The sequence below is a fragment of the Ursus arctos genome, unplaced genomic scaffold (assembly GCF_023065955.2).
Source record: "Ursus arctos isolate Adak ecotype North America unplaced genomic scaffold, UrsArc2.0 scaffold_6, whole genome shotgun sequence".
Lineage (NCBI taxonomy): Eukaryota > Metazoa > Chordata > Mammalia > Carnivora > Ursidae > Ursus > Ursus arctos.
This window is the reverse complement of record NW_026623078.1, coordinates 51616033-51630314: the sequence shown is the minus strand read 5'-3', so window position 1 is coordinate 51630314 and position 14282 is coordinate 51616033. Positions and strand designations below refer to the sequence as shown.

General features: G+C 39.4%; 1 pseudogene; it reads right to left on the bottom strand.

Annotated features, from left to right (window-relative positions):
- Positions 1-9969: 9969 nt before the first annotated feature.
- On the bottom strand, positions 9970-12316 carry LOC113252877 (40S ribosomal protein S2-like; annotated as a pseudogene).
- Positions 12317-14282: the final 1966 nt, after the last annotated feature.

Below are 14282 nucleotides of genomic sequence, written 5' to 3'. Positions count from 1 at the left end.
TTTTCATAACCATTTTGGAATAACCTTGTTGAATTCTACCAGTTGGTGTTGGGATTGTATTGAGTCTATAATTATCCCTGTAGAGAGATCTTCCGTGTCTTTTGTTCATTTTATTCCCAGGTACTTGATACCTTTTGGATGCCATTTTCTGTTTGTTACTAATAGTATATAGAAATACAACTGATGTTCATATAATGATTCATGTCTTGGGAAGATTATTGCTCTTTCAATTTCAATAGTTTAGCTTCTCTGAGATTTCTGTGTACACAATCATCATCTGTGAATAATTTATATTTAACCCTTTTACAGTGCTTTGATGTGTCAATCACTTTCTATGTGCTTTTAAAATATTAACTTATTTACTCTTCAGAACAACTCTGTGAAGGAAGTATTCATTATCCCATTTTACAGATGAGGAAACAGAGGCAAAGAGTTAAGTACATTGTCCAGAGTTGCATGTCCGGTAAGTGGCAAAGCTAGGATTTAAAGTGTTTTGTTTCTTCTTCTTCAATCTTTTCATCATGTATTTCTTTTTCTAGCCCATTTGCACTAGCTGGGACTTCAAGTGTAAAGTGCTAAATGGCAGTGGCTGTGGGGGCATTGTTTACTTGTTAATCTTAAAGGGATTTCAGTGTTTGAACCGTTAAGTGTGATATTTGTGCAGATATATTTGTAGATGCCCTTTATCAAATTTATTAAATTGTCTTCTAACTCTTCATTTGCCAAGAGTTTTTACCTTGGGAAATACGTTGTATTTTATTGGCTGTTATTGGGGACGTACGTCTGTCATATACTTATGATTTATTCCTTTCATGTAATTATGTAATACAGATGTGATTTATTCCTTTAACCACAGTTAATATGGTTATAGTTAACATATCAATTTGATTTTTCAAATATTAAACCAACCTCCTGGGATAAACTTCAGTATCAGAACGCATAAGATTGGAATTACGTCTTTTATGAATGGTTGTTAGAAATTGCTGTTAAGGCTGTGTAGGCCTTCTGAATTGTTTGTTTTTTAATATTATAGAAAGCCAGGTTTTCAGAGTTGAGAAGCATTCATCTTCATGGATATAGTATGAGCAATAAGGAATGGCAGCCCCTCTCCTCTGTAAGAGTTTACTAATCCTAGAATGTGTAAATTTCCCTAGCTCTGTGGTGACAACATCGTTTTGCTCATATTGTTTTTCTCTCCAGTGTTTTGCCTGATAATTGGAACACCTATTTCTACTACCTTTTTTTTTTTTAAATCCAGCATAGAGGAAGTTAAACTTAGATGCTACACACCGTGTGCACCAGGTGCCTCCAAATTTGGAATTCAGGATACTGGGAAAACAGAAATCTTACCAAGAAAGAAACTGTAGGCTCTTAAGGGCAGGGACCTTGTCTTTTTTCTGTAAGTATGTACTAATAAGTATATACGAAGAGGAGATTGAGGATGTGCTTGCTGTGATGAGACTGAATAAGCAACAGGAATGGGAATGTTTGTGGACTTAGGCCTCAGAGTTGGTGACCAGTGTCTTCATTACACTGTGCACTAAAATAAGCTGTTTGAAACAAGACAGTGACTGAAAAAGCAGTCACTTTTAATAAGGTTTAATGCCACGTATGTTAGGTCATAAATATTGTAGAATGGAGCCACTGGCACATCATTTTTCAGGGCTGATTTAGCCAAAGCATTTTAATTTTGGTTTTTGGGGGCTTTTTGTTGTATGTTCATTTAAAGGAAATGTGATACTTTCAGCTAGTAAAAAAATTTTCTGCTTTAGAGAGATAACATGCAAACTGATGTTTTAGAGACAGTTACTATTGAGAGTTCATAAATAGAATGTACACAAAAGAATTTACTTTCCCTTTCCCCCTTTTTTCCTTTCTTTCCCTCTTTTCTTTGCTCCATCTTTTCTAGCCCCTCCTTCCCACATTACCTTCCCCCATAACTGATGCAAATGAGTATGTACGTATATCATAGTTTTCTCCATGTTACTTAGTCACGCAAAATGCATGTACACATTGATCATTTCCTCAATTTTCTCAATATCTTACAGAAATTAATCCAAGTGATAGAGCTCCAGCTCATTCTTTTTAATGGCTGCATATGATGGGCATTCTCTTGGTGACACTTTCGGATTTTTCCCCTGCTACAAAACAGTGCAGGAAGCATCCTCGTATATAAATCCCATTTCCTGGTAGTTTTAATTATGGGAAATAGTTTCATGGATATCAAATGGCTAGGTCGCAAAGTATATGTAGTTTTATTAATAAGATTACCAGATTGCCTTTTGAAAAAGGCTGTCAAAATTTACAGTTCCACTAATAATACATGAGTCCCCTTTCCCTTGCATTCAACGAAGAGTAAATATTAGAGCTTTATAGTTTTTACAAGACCGGTATAAAGTAATAGGTATTACCTGATTTTATGTTTATGTATCCCTGGCCACTAGTGAATTTGTACATCTTTTTTGTGTGGTTTTCTTTTTTATAGGAGGAGGGGAATTGGTGGTATTTGATTTACTGTTTTCTACACTGAGTGTTACATCTTTTGCTTACTTTGCAGGGAGAGAGTCTCTTTGTTCAGTTTGAAAGAGATCTTTATTGTAGCTCTTATGTATTATAGGTTTTTTAAAACGATTTATTTATCTTAGAGGGAAGGGGGAGAGAATCTCAAGCAGACTCCACGCTGAGCTCAGAGCCCAACACGGGGGTAAGCCTCACAACCCTGAGATCACTACCTGAGCCAAAACCAGGAGCCGGATGCTTAACCAACTGTGCCACCTAGGCGCCCCATATTATAGCTATTAAAATAGCTATGCATTATATATATGATAGCTATTATCGTTTTTTGTTATATATTTTTGTTCAAATCTATTATTTGACCATTGACTTTATTAACTTTGCCGTGGATTTTATTCTAAAGTTTATTTGAAATATTTTTAGACTATAAAGAAAAGTTGCAAAGATAGTTCAGAAGCTTCCCATATACACTTTACACACACACACGCACATACACACACACATACACACAGCTGTATTGTCAAATGTATCTAATTTTATATTTCAGAACTTCTAGTCATAGTTAAGGTTTCTTTTGCTCCTAAATTATACTTATAGTAGCCTAAGTTTTTTGTGAGATTTTTATTTAATTTTTTACATTTGCTTTACTCTGTCTTGAATTTGTTTAGTATAATGTAGAGGTCCAATCTTACTTCTTCCAGATGATAAGCTGTTTGTGATGACGCGTTATTTTTAAAATAATCTATCCTTTCCCACTGATCTGAATGCTGCCTTTATACGGAAATTTCTAGATTTCTATCAGCCCACTAGGATTTTGATTGTGATTCCATTGAATCTATAGTAGATCATCTTGGGGGAAATTGGCATTTTAACAATAATGAGCCTTCTGATCCATGAACATGGTGTATCTATCCATTTATTGGGTTTTTTAATTTCTTTCATCAGTGCTTTGTAGTTTTCAGTGTACAGATATTTTTAAAATCTCAATTTCTGATTGTTACTATTTTATAGAAATACAGTTCATTTTTGTAGGTTGATCTTGAATCCTAGAAACTTGTAAGTCATTTATAACTCTAATAGCTTTTTAGTAGATCCATAAGATTTTTCTACATAGAAAATCATGTTTCTGCAAATAGTTTTATTTCCTTCTTTACAATCTGGATGGCTTTAGGAACTTTGGCGGGGGGTGTCTTATTATACTGGCTTCAGTCTCCAATACAGTATTAAATAGAGATGGTTAAAGAGACAGCCTTACCTTGTTTCCAGTCATAGTGTGTAAGTATTTAGTCTTTCATCCTCAGCTTTTATTCCTTCTGCCAAATTCTTGACAAGCTTAAAGGGGTTGCCATTTTAGATTGATTGGAGGACCCCAGAGTTTGCCTGTAAGGTATTACTTGAGTTGGGTGGTTTTTTTTTTTTTTTCTTTTCATTCAGTTTTTAAAATTGAGATACAGTTCACATATTGTAAAATTCACTGTTTTTAAAGGATAAAATTCAGGGTGCCTGGGTGGCTCAGTCAGTTGAGCGTCTGCCTTTAGCTCGGGTCATGAAGGTCCTGGGATCAAGTCCCATATCAGGCTCCCAGCTCAGCAGGGAGTCTACTTCTCCCTCTGCCCTTCCTCCTGTTGTGATCTCTCTCTTTCTCTCCCTCTCAAATAAATCTTTAAAAAAAAGTATAAAATTCAGTAATTGCTAGTATATTTACAAGGTTATGCAACCATACCATTACCTAATACTAGAACATTTTCATCACCCCAAAAAGAAACCCTGTATCCATTATCATTCAATTCCCATTCTCCCATCTTCTCAACCCCTGGCAACCACTAAAGCTATTTTCTGTCTGAATAGATTTGTCCATTCTGGACATTTCATATAAAAGGAACCATGTAATATGTGGCTTTTTGTGTCTGGCTTCTTTCACTTAACAGAGTTTTCAAGGTTCATCTATGGAGTAGTGTGTATCAATATTTCATGCTTTTTATGGTTCAGTAATATTCTGTTATATGGATATACCATTTTTGTTTATTCACCAGTTGATGGACATTGGGGTTGCTCCCACATTTTTGGCTATCATAAATGATGCTGCTATCAACATTTGTGAACAGTGTTTTGTATGAACGTATGTTTTCATTTTTATTGGGTATAATACTAGGAGTGGAATTGCTGAGTCATATGGTAACACTGTTTAACTTCTTGGAGAACTGCCAAACTGTTTTCCAAAGCAGCCACATCAATTTACAGTCCCATCAGCAATATGTATTGTTTCTAATTCCTACACATCCTTGTCGACATTTGTTTTTGTCTGGTTTTGTTTTTTTTATTATAACCATTCTAGTTATATCTTTGCCTTTGTTTCAGCACGCATGTGAATTAGGATTAAAATTGTGTTTTTTTGAAGTTCTCCCAACCCACTGCTTAATTATAGTAAATACTTGGTCCTATTTTCTGGTGGGAAACACATAAAAGAGGTCAAATGGTAGCCAGTGAGATTCAATTTTTAGCAATTTTTGGATTTGACGGGTCCCTATTGAAACCCTAAGGAAAAATAGATAAGTCGGGTTGGTTGGTAAAGTTCCTGTCTGGTTTCTACCTGCTACATGGTGAAGCTTGCAGTGGCAGAGTTATTACTAAGTTTCTAATGCATTGTGATACTGGCAATTCCATAGTAAAGTGATTTAATTTTACTGAGCTCTTCCTTCTCATCCACTGAAGTCTGTTTAAAAACGTGGCTTAGATTTTACCTCTTCCTGAAAACATTCTTGATTTATTCTACTTGGTCCTTTTAGTAACTTTGACAAACATTTCACTGATCCTTTTTTTCTCTACTAGAGTCTCCCTTGCTCTTTTTTTTTTTTTTTTTTAAGATTTATATATTTATTTTAGAGAGAGTGAGCACGAGGAGAAGGGGGAGGAGGAAAGGAATATCTCAAGCAGACTCCACACTAAGTGCAGAGCCCAACATGCGGCACGATCTCACAACCCTGAGATTATGACTTGAGCTGAAACCAAGGGTTGGATGCCCAGCCTACTTGAGTGCCACCCAGGCACCCCTCTACTAGAGTCTCTTGAACTTGGTTTTATTTTCTTTTTAAGTTAGTCATAAGCTCATTAAAAGCGGGAACTATCCATTTTATCTATTCCCCATATTTTATGCAGAGGGTGATGAATCGTTTAGTTCACTTACAGGGCTTACACAACTCAGATACTAGTTACTGCACACTCACCTTCTGGGCCACTGGGTCACATATTCCAACTTGCCTAAGAATTAGGAGAGAGATTTTAAAAGTTAGATTCCCAACCCCTTAGACTCAGGATTCCCAAGTGATTCTGATGCATATATTCTAAGAAGTGTTTGAGAAATATTTATTTGATTTTTTAAAAAGATTTTATTTGAGAGAGAGAGAATGAGCAGGGTTGAGGGGCAGAGAGAGAAGCAGGTTCTGTGTGGAGCAAGGAGCCCAGTACGGCACTTGATCCTAGGGCTCTGGGATCATGACCTGAGCTGAAGACAGGTGCTTAACCGACTGAGTCATCCAGACGTCCCTGTGTTCCGGGTTTTAAAAATACAATAACAAGACAGATATAGCCCTCACCCCAAGAAACCAAGTAAATAAAAAATCAAGTCATTACAGACTGTGATAAGTGCTTTTAAAGAATCAAACTTTTACCTTCAATATAAAATAAATTGGCTTGAAATCCTCAAAAAAAAAAAAAAAAAAAAAAAAACGGTCACCACTTCCCGGGGTCATAAAGGGAGTTTTCAACAAAATGCATTTCAGAAGTGGAAATGAAAGCTTTCCTGACAAACATCAAATTCTCAATATATCCATCCTGTTGCAGTGTCAGCTTACAGAGTGCTGTGCATTCTGAGATCTTGCTCACGAAGGAGGCACTCTCTGAAATTGCCTAGATACATCATCGATCATTCTGAGCAATTCAGAACTAAGCCAATTTAGATTCAGTCTTGCAGCTGCCGTTAAGATTTTGCTGCTTCACCTTTCAAATTTCATTTTCTTTGCCCATAATCTCAGCAAAAGTTTAAAAATAGTACAGTCACAGTTTATCAGCATTCCTGACTCATAGTATTCTATTGTGTTCTTAATTTGGGCTTCAATATAAATAAAGGGAGTAGAATTAGATGAGATGATCTCTAAAAAAATCTCTTTGGGCTACAGTGTAACCGAATTCTATGACTAAGAAAAGGCTTCTGGATTTGACCAAGGTTGTTGAGAGTAGTTTGAATATGATGGGAAATAGAGGCTGAATTTCTTTCAGAAAAGATAATTTGAGAGGTGGGAAAAATAGAAAAAGTTACTTTTGAAAACCTGATGTAGGAAAGGATGGAAACTTGGAGATTGAAAGGGACTTGAAGTGGGGAAGAGTTGAGTTAGGTTTGTAGGATGAGAGGAAGGCACTAATTGAAAGGGACATGTGCAAAAGATGGTGGTATCGTTGGAGGAAAGCCCTTGAAGAGGGGATGGGATGAGGGAACAGCCCTAGTAAGGAGGGGGAAATTAATTTCTAAAAGAAGAGGAGCAGGGAAAATGTGGTAAGTCAGAAGGAAGGGGAGCTTATTGGAGCACTCATAGGAGATGGCCTGTTGGTTCAGTTAAGGTCAGGAGCTGAGGGTGGTCACAGCCAGTGGTACTACCATGGCAGTGAACTGTGGGATGATGTGACAGCTGCAGAGACTGGACAATAACTGATGGGCCATAGTTAGGAGATGCTCTATACACAGGGAGTTTTTGTAGTGTCCATGAACCAGAAATACTGTATATAGCTTAGAAGGCATTTTCATATGTTGTATCACAACAAACATGATGTCAGCCTAGATGATATTTACTAATCATTTAAAAATATGCAAACTTAAGCCCAGCGATTGTAAATTTCCTCAGGTGTTCTACATCTAGTAAGTATTGTCATGTATAGTTCTCATTTAAAAGGCTTTGGGTTTTTCCCCCTTTTTCTGTTTTAATATTTTGTCTTTCATTCTTCTGTCTAGAAATTCTGCTTATTAGGTCCCTAAGGCATGAGGTTAAACTTTGATGATTAATCACCCTCGCTCTGTATAGAATTACTTTCTTTGAGACTTTGCTACTTCTGGATGCATGATTTACCCATTACACTTGTATAACAAGTGCTCATTCTATTGAAATATTTTATTTTTAAGATTTTTTAATTTATTCATTTGACAGATATAGATACAGCCAGAGAGAGAGGGAACACAAGGGGGAGTGGGAGAGGAAGAAGCAGGCTCCCAGTGGAGGAGCCTGATGTGGGGCTCGATCCCAGAACACCAGGATCATGCCCTGAGCTGAAGGCAGACGCTTAACGACTGAGCCACCCAGGCGCCCCTATTGAAAATTTTAATATATGTACCCAAAAATATAAGTTAGTAATGCTTTTTTTTTTTTTTCAAGATTATTTGAGAGAGAGACAGATCACAAGCTGGGGGAGGGGCAAAGGAAGAGGGACAAGCCGACTCCCCGCTGAGTGGGGAGCCCGACTCAAGGCTCCATCCCAAGACCTTGGGATCATTGCCTGAGCCCAAGTCAAGACGCTTAACCAACCAGCCACCCAGGCACCCCAGTAATGCTTATTCTTTCATTGAGGAGGTATTAAATCTCCATTGTGCCAGTCATCTTCCTGAGCAACATGGGGAACAGAACTAAACCAGACATTTTCTGTCACAGACAAGTCAACTCAAAACACCAAAACAGTGGGGGCATATGGGTGACTCAGTCGGTTGAGTGTCCAGCCCTTGATTTCAGCTCAGGTCATAATCTCGGGGTCATGGGATTGAGTCCATGTCAGGCTCCACACTTGGCATGGAGTCTGCTGGTCCCTCTCCCTCTGCTCCTCCCCCTACACTCTCTTTCTCTCTCTCAAATAAATAATCTTAAAACAAGCACACAACCACCGAAACAGTGGTTAGAGCTGTGGCAGAGCTGTGCACTATGAGAAAACAAAGATCACTTAACTCAGCCAACGTGGGTGAGGAAGAGCCTCTAGGAGGTGACATTTGAACTGGTTATTTTTTTAATGATTTTATTTATTTACTTGAGAGAGAGCATGAGCGGGGGGGGGGGGGCGGACAGAGAGAGGGAGAAGCAGACTCCCCGCTGAGCAGGAAGCCCACTGTGGGACTCAATCCCAAGACCCACAGTCACGACCTGAGCTGAAGGCAGATGTTTAACCTACTGAGCCACCTAGGTGTCTCTGAACTGGATTTTAAAGGATGACTAGGAATAGCCTTGTGGTTTTTGGAGGTAAGAGGAAGGAGAGGAGAGCATTTGGAGCAAGGAAACGTGGGGTGCATAAGCAAGTCAGTGACTGGTGAATACGCCCTCTCTGGGTAACAAAACAGTTTGCCCGAATGAAATATTGGATGTGGACATTGAAAGAGCAAGAAAAGCCTAGGAGGAAGCTGAAGTTTCTGGCTTAGATCAGAGCTTAAACCCTGGTACCTTTCACAGAGATCCCAAGTAAGTGAAGCCTGAGTTTGAGGGAACGAAGAGTTCAGTTTGGGGCATTACTACATTTGAAGTGCCGACGAGACATTCATGGGGAGACGAACAAGTTGAAGTTGGTTTTATAGATTGGGAGCTCAGGAAAGATTTAAGGGCTTAAAGCAGAAGAGATACAGAAACACTGTGAGAAACTAAGTCTTTGGATATAATTTTAAACAATCTGAAATCTCAGTGGCTTAACAAAAAAGGATTATTTCTTATTCATGCTATCTGTTCAATGCAGATTGGCAGGAATTTGCCTCAGACCAACACTCCAAGAATCGGGTTAATGGAGTCTTCCTGTAACCCACGAACTGGAACGTGAGGCCTTCTCAGTCACTGTAGCAAGATGAAAAGCCCACGTAGGGCCTGTGCCAGCTCTTGGACACCAGGGCCCAGGAGGGACACCTCTCTTCTACCTCTGCTCTGTTGGTAGAATTAGTCACATGGCCCTAACCAATCAGAAAAAGACTAAAGCTCCTGTCTTGCGTATGACGAGAAGGGGAAGAAAACCAGGTATTGGTTAAGAGTGGCAATGCCTGACTCACAAAGGAACTACTTGTGTAACTAAAACTCTGATATTTCTACCATTTTATATGCAGCATACAGCTGTTTGATCCAACTGTCGTTCCTTCAGGCTTATCACACAGACTTATGCTCCTCTGGTATTAAGAGTACATGCAGTTCCCTAAACATGCCCAGTTAGTTCATGCTTTCGTTCAGCATGCATCTCGATGCCTCTGTGTCCCCCGTGTCCTCTGCCTGGCACATCCTTTTCTCGTCCTCATGACAAACTCAAGCTGCAACATGACCTCCTTGAAACTTATCTTAACCTCACAGGCAGTACTGGGCATATCTCTTGGTCTGCATAATCAACTCTAACACCTCTATTAGTGTAACAGGGTTGGTAATTTACATATTCATTGCCTCTACTAAGCTGTAATACTTACAGGCCAGGCACCTTACTAATTATTCCATTATATTTAATACTTTCCATTACACAACAAAGGTTCAAAGACCGATTGCCCAGGTTTGAATCTTGGATCAGCCACATGTAATATTTGTAATCCTTGTTAATATACAAGGATTTAAGTTTTTCTCTATATCTTTTCTGTGCCATGAATTCCTCATCTATAACAGAATTATAAGGATTAAATTAGCGTGTGATAAATTGTGCACAGTCAAAACTACCTACAGTTGTTTTAATTGAAATGTATTTAACATATTATGTAAATTTAAGGTGTTCATATTGGTTTGGTACACATGTGTTGTAATATGATTACCATTGTAGTGCTAGGTAGCACCTTCATCACCTCACATAATTATTTTTTTGTGGTAGGAGTAATTAAGATCAGTCTCTTTGCAAGTTTGATGTTTATAATACGATATTGTTATCTATAATCATTATGCTGTGCTCTTACATCTCTAGGACTTAGCTTATCTACTAGTTGCTAGTTTGTACACTTAAACGTTTCTCCTATTCCCCCAACCTCCAGTGCCCTGGATATTATTTTACTATTTTTAGGAGTTGGGCTTTAAGATTCTACATATAAGTAATATTATACAGTATTTGTTTCTCTCTGACTTATGTCACTTAGCTGTCCTCAAGGTCCATCCATGTCACAAATGGCAGATTTCCTTCTTACGACTGAATAATATTGCAGTGTGTGTGTGTGTGTGTGTAATCTTCATTCATCAGTTGTTGGGCATACTTGTTTCCATATCTCGGCTATTGTGAATGCTGCAGTAAACAGGGGATCACATATATCTCTTCAACATCCTGTTTTCTTTTCCTTTGGGTATATACCCACAAGTAGAATTGCTGGATCATATGGTAGTTCTGTTTTTAGTTTTTTGAGGAGCTTCCATACTGTTTTCCATAGTGGCTGCACCAATTTACATTCCCACCAGTGTACTAGGGTTCCCTTTCTCCACATCCTCACCAATGCTTATTTCTTGTCTTCTTGATGATAGCTATTCTCGTAGGTGTGAGGGGGATAGCTCATTGTGGTTTTGATTTGCATTTCCCTGATGATTAGTGATGTGGAGCATCTTTTCATATACCTGTTGGCCATTTTGAGGTTGTCTTTGGGAAAATGTCTAGTTCCTCTGCCCCTTTTTTAACTGGATTGGTTTTCGTTACTGTTTATATATATAAATTTATTTAACAGATTTTAATTCACTTTATTTTTCTTGTATAAAACTATATACTGGCAACAGCTGGAGCCTGGGTCCTTTGCATGGGAACTCTGATGTGGGTCGTTACAAGATGGTTAGTGAATTCCGGTTTTGTTGTTGTTGTTGTTTTTTAAGATTTTATTTATTTGAGATATATAGAGAGTGAGCGAGCGTGCACATGAGCAGGGGGAGGGGCCGAGGAAGTGGGACAAGCAGACTCCCCATGAGCAGGGAGCCCGACACGGGGCTCAATCGCAGGACCCTGAGATCATGACCTGAGCCAAAGGCAGATGCTTAACTGAGCCACCCAGGTGCCCCGGTCAGTGAATTCCTGATAGGGAGACTTAGTGAACAGTCTCTTTCCAGAGGTCAGAGGTGAGATAGCTGTAGATCTTGGAAATGGCATCAAAAGTGGCCTTGGCAAACTTGCCTAGGGTGGCAGTGCAGCCCCTGGCTGAGATGCAGCAGCCATCAATATGGGCCATATCAGTAGCTTCTTGGGCATAGGGGCTGAGACAGTGCCAATGCTCTGGGGGCAGGGATGAGGTGCACCAGCACAGAGCCATGGCGGCCTGTCACCTTGCGTGACATGGTGTGGGGCTTGTGGATCGTATACCGTCAGTAGCCTTGCCACACAGGGATGATGGAAAGCTTGGCCAGGATAATGGCCCCATGGATGGCTGTCGCTACCTTCAGCACTTAACACCCAGAACGATGTGTCCATTGTAATCTCCAATGGCAACAAATACCTTGAACCTGGTCTGCTGGCCAGCACAGGTTTGCTTTTGAACAGGCATAATCTTCAAAACCTCATCCTTGAGGGATGCCCCCAGGAAGAAGTCAATGATCTCAGATTCTGTGATGGGCAGGAAGAAGAGATAGATCTCCTCCAGGGACTTGATCTTCATGTCCTTAACCAGGCAGCCCAGCTTGGTGACAGGGATCCAGTTCTTGGCCTTGTCTCCACAAGCTCCTTGGCCTTGGCCCCAGCCTCACCATGGCCGCAACCCCCACCCTGCATGCCGCTGCCAAGCCTCTGCAGAAGCCACCACAGCCTCACATTCCAGGGCCCCAAGTCCTCCAGACCTTCCCACTGCACCAGTGCCATCCGCCATTTGGAGTTTTCTCAGAGAACTATTTACATATTTTGGATATTAATCTTTTATCCAGTATATACTTTGCAGATATTTTCTCCCATTCTGTACATTACCTTTCCATTTTGTTGATCGTTTCTCTTGCTGCGCAAAAGTTGCTTTTCGTTTTGATGTAGTCCTGCTCGTTAATTTTTGCTTTTGTTTGTGCTTTTGGTGTCATAGGCAAAAAAATCATTGCCAAGACCAATATCAAGGAACTTCTTTCCTGGTTTCTTCTAGGAGTTTTATGGTGTCAAGTCTTAGGTTTAATTAAGTCTTTGATCTGTTTCAAGTTAATTTTTGTGGGTGGTATAAGATTAAGGGCCCAGGCACCTGGGTGGCTCAGTCAGTTAAGCATCTGCCTTTGGCTCAGGTCATGATCCCAGGGCCCTGGGATTGAGCCCCATGTTGGTCGCTCAGTGGGGAGTCTGCTTGTCCCTCTCCCTCTGCCCCTCCCCCCAGCTCATGCTCTATCAAATAAAATCTCAAAAAAAAAAAAAAATCAGGGGTCCAGTTTCACTTTTCTGTGTTTATCCAGTTTTCCCAACACAATTTGTTGAAATAGTATCCTTTCCCCACTGGGTGTTCTTGGCTGCCTTGTTGAATATTAGTTGACTATATATGGAGTGGTTTAATTTGGGGCTCTCTGTTCTGTTCCACTTGTCTGTGTATCTTGTTTTTATGCCAGTACCATGTGGTTTTAATTACTAAAGCTTCATAGGTTAGTTTGAAATCGAGAAGTGTGATAACTCCAGCTTTGTTCTTTGTTCTAATTGCTTTGACTATTTGGGGTCTTTTCCAGTTCCACGCAAGTTTTAGGATTTTTTTTTTTCTATGTGAAAAATACCATTGGAACTTTGATAGGGATTGTAATGAATCTATAGACGGTTTAGGGTAATAGGGACTTTTTAACAAATTTAATTCTTCCAATCCATAAGCATGGACTCTCCTTGCATTTGCTTGTGTCCTCTTTGATTGCTTTCAATGAAGTCTTATAGTTTTGGCTATACAGATCTTTCACGTCCTTGGTCAAATTTAGTTTATTTTGTTTTTGATGCTACTGTGAATGGATGGGATAGTTTTCCAGATGTTTCACTGTTCTAGAAATGCAACTGATTTCTTTATGTTGATTTTATATCCAGCAACTTTATTGGCTTTGATTAGTTCCAACGTTTTTTAAATGAATCTTTGGGATTTTCTCTATATAAAATATCATCTGCAACAAAAATTTTACTTCTTCCGGGGCACATGGGTGGCTCATTCGGTTAAGCGTCTGCCTTCAGCTCAGTCATGATCCCAGAGTCCCAGGATCGAGCCCCACGTTGGGCTCCCTGCTCAGTGGGGAGTCTGCTTGTCTCTTTGTCCCTCACCCCACTTGTGCTCACTTGCTCTCTCTCTCAAATAAAATCTTTAAACAAATTTTACTTCTTCCCGTCCAGTTTGGATGCCTTTTATTTCTGTATCCTGCCTAACTGTCCAACACTTACATTAAGAGCAGTGAGAGTGGGCATCCTTGTCTTGTTCCTAATCTTAAAGGAAAAGCTTTTGATTCTTCACTGTTGAGTATGTTATATTTATATTCATCTGAGTTATGGGTCTTTAGTTTTCTTGTAGATCCTTTATCTGGCTTTGATATCAGGGTAATGCTGGCCTCATAGAATCAGCCTGGAAGTGAGTGTTCCCTCCTCAGTTTTTTGGAAGGGTTTGAGGATTGTCAACTCATCTTCAAATGTTTGGTAGAATCTGCCAGTGAGGTCATCTGGTCCTGGAGTTTTCTGTGTTAGGATGTTTTTGATTACTCATTCAGTCTCTTATTGGTCTGTTCAGATTTTGTTTCTTCCTGATTCAGTCTTAGTGAGTTCTGTGTTTCTAGGAATTCATTGATTCCTTCAAATGTATCTAATTTGTTGGCATATAACTATTCATGGTAGGCTCTTATGATCCTTAT